The following is a 2,731-nucleotide window of genomic DNA, read 5'->3' on the forward strand; positions in this document are numbered from 1 at the left end:
CCAAATAACGTTATTCCAAAATGTACTACAGGCGGTCCCGGGTTACATACAAGATACATTATTTAGGTTTGTCCTTAAGTTGAATTTGTATGTAAGTCGGAACTGTATATTTTATAATTGTAACACATTTTTTTTTCAAAATTTTCAAAATTTACTGCTGTCATGGGAACAAGTATTATCAATAAAGCTTTAGTACATACACCTTACAGATGATCATTGCACAAAGCTACTCGCTTCGGCAGCACATATACTAAAATTGGAACGTTACAGAGAACATTAGCATGGCCCCTGCGCAAGGATGATCATTGCAGCCTGGGTCTAAAGTAATAGCATCCAGAGTGCTTCACCAGAGGTCACAGTGGGCAGAGAGGTCCTTCTCTAACTAGGGATCATGTGGAACCACCTGTATTCTAAGGGAACATAACCATATCCTGTTAGTCTAACAATATGGCGGAGCACTCCAAAGCCAGGGGTAATGGATAGAGTTGTTCAATGTTCCAAGAGACACAATGCGCAATGCATTTTGGCCATAGACCTAGACCTTTATCAGGTCTAGGTCTATACAAAATGAAACATATAAGGACTCATTTTCTAAGAGTCACGCTGCTAATTTTCGCCGGACTGTGCACCTTTTTCAGGGATTACTTGGCTTGCACAGGTATTTTACAAGTTGTCTGCGTCTGAATTTTGATGCACGCGATCCTTTTGTGGCGCAACTGCACTGGTTTCCATGCGGCACAATTTAGGGGGCGTACCATCGGACTGTCCGACTGATTCGGACTGAGCGCGGGATTTAACTTGCAAAATTGTGTCGCCAGCCCTAGCACTTAGAGGCACCACAAAAAAGATGGTGAACTCTGTTGGATCTGAGCGGGGAGGCGACACATGCAGGATATCAGGCGCATAATCTTAGTGAATTGCGGCGCAGTGCATTATCGTCGGACAATGCACTTTCGGTGAACTTCAGCAGACCGGTTAGTAAATGTGCCCCAGAGTGTTTTTTATATAAACAGAGAGAATTGCTTGGGAAGCAGAAGTTGTGGTTTGGTCACAAGTCTCTCAACAGTTGGATCCTGTTTTACACATTATTAGAAAAAACTCATAGATTTCGAAAGGGCACAGTTATAAACACCTAGGATTATCATGTTAATTTGGAGCTCGTTGGCTAGATTGGAAATGTTCCCTGTGGCAAGAGAGCTGGAGTGTATTTTTCTTGGAACGGGAGGTTAAATTGATTACACAATTAGGGTTATTAGGGTCTAGCAGAGAGAATATTTAGCTGCCACAGACAAGTGTGATGCTAGCGGAGGTCCACACAGGAAAAAGTTAATTTAACATGAACTCAAAGGACAAAAAAAAAAGGTTGGAACAACCTAAACTGCTGCACGTACCTCAAAAACATTTCCAGAATCTGCCCCTTTCTGACCACGGAAACTGCTTAAACTAATGATTCACTCTTTACGGTCTTCTACTTACTAAACTCTCACCACTGCATTATGTCCTTGACACAGCAGCCAGACTTATCTATCAATCGAGACACTGCCTCAACTCCATGTCAGTCACTACACTAGCTGCCCTTCAGCTTCAGAATTCAATTCCAATTAACCACAAAGACTGCATAGTGCTGCACCTACCTACTTACCTCTCTTCTCTGTTGGTCTATCTTTCGACCCATGCTCTTTGATCATCCAGAGATGTCAGATTATTATCTACTTTAATTCAAGCATTCCACTCATGTCTCAAGGACTTCTTGGGAGCTGCAGCAATTCTCTAGAATTCCTTGCCCCTTAAAATCAGACAAATACCATATTAAACATGCCATAAAACCCCTTTTACTGTTAGATTGGTGAACACAGCTGTGCTGAAGCAGTTGATGACTTCCAGAAAGTGCAGAAGGGAACCAAAACTTTATAAAGTAAATGTATGGAATCCTTGATGGATGAGGCTTAGAAACAAAAGGGTCAAGGTGGACTTTTTTTTTCCTTTTTAGGCAAATTGTCCATGATTTTAGTTTTTTCTTTTATCTGGACCATTATCTATGATCATTTAATTATGCATTGTCATCTCAGACCATTTTTGAAAAATACAACAACATTACGGCAATCTGAAACTGACCCACAGTTTCCTTAATTTTCTGTAAGTTACATAGTACAATTCCAATGTATTATTGGGAAATGTTAGTAAAATCTTCAATGTCAGCACTATAGATGAGCAGACCCAATGCTCAGCTTTGGGTCTGGCAGATGAGTTCAGTGACTTGACCCGGACATGTTGCCAGATTGGCAGTCGAACTAGCCAAGACTTTGATTGAATCGCTGGCCAATTATAGTCATGGCTTATTGCTGGGGGTAGCAATTTTACCAGATTGGCTGTTTGGCCAGCAATATTTTAAGGTTAGGAAGCCAGATCAAAATGCAACCTGACTATCAGGTCAGTTCATCTCTAGTCATCACCTTTGGGTCAAATATAGACATGTACTGTATACCATAGACAACAGGGGGTTGAAATATTGTATACTAGTTTTACACTGTAGCAGGGAACAACTGAAGACATTTGGGAACACCAGATAAACCTATCTCGTGGCTTTCGAAAAAAGAGATTATGCCCCATCCAGTATTCTAAGTTGTATCAACGATAATAGGTTTGCCAGAATAGATCCCATAGATGAACAGCATATCTGTTTCCACCAGGTATCTTCTCCTCCAAAAAACTGTTGGAAACCGGAAGGGTG

General features: G+C 41.0%; 1 non-coding gene across 1 annotated transcript; it reads left to right on the top strand.

The window, feature by feature from the left end:
- The first annotated feature begins 226 nt into the window (after positions 1-226).
- On the top strand, positions 227-333 carry LOC140123267 (U6 spliceosomal RNA). Its single transcript, XR_011854597.1, has one exon. It is a non-coding gene; the product is annotated as a U6 spliceosomal RNA (small nuclear RNA).
- The last annotated feature ends 2,398 nt before the right edge of the window (positions 334-2,731 follow it).

The sequence above is a fragment of the Engystomops pustulosus genome, chromosome 3 (genome assembly GCF_040894005.1).
Source record: "Engystomops pustulosus chromosome 3, aEngPut4.maternal, whole genome shotgun sequence".
Lineage (NCBI taxonomy): Eukaryota > Metazoa > Chordata > Amphibia > Anura > Leptodactylidae > Engystomops > Engystomops pustulosus.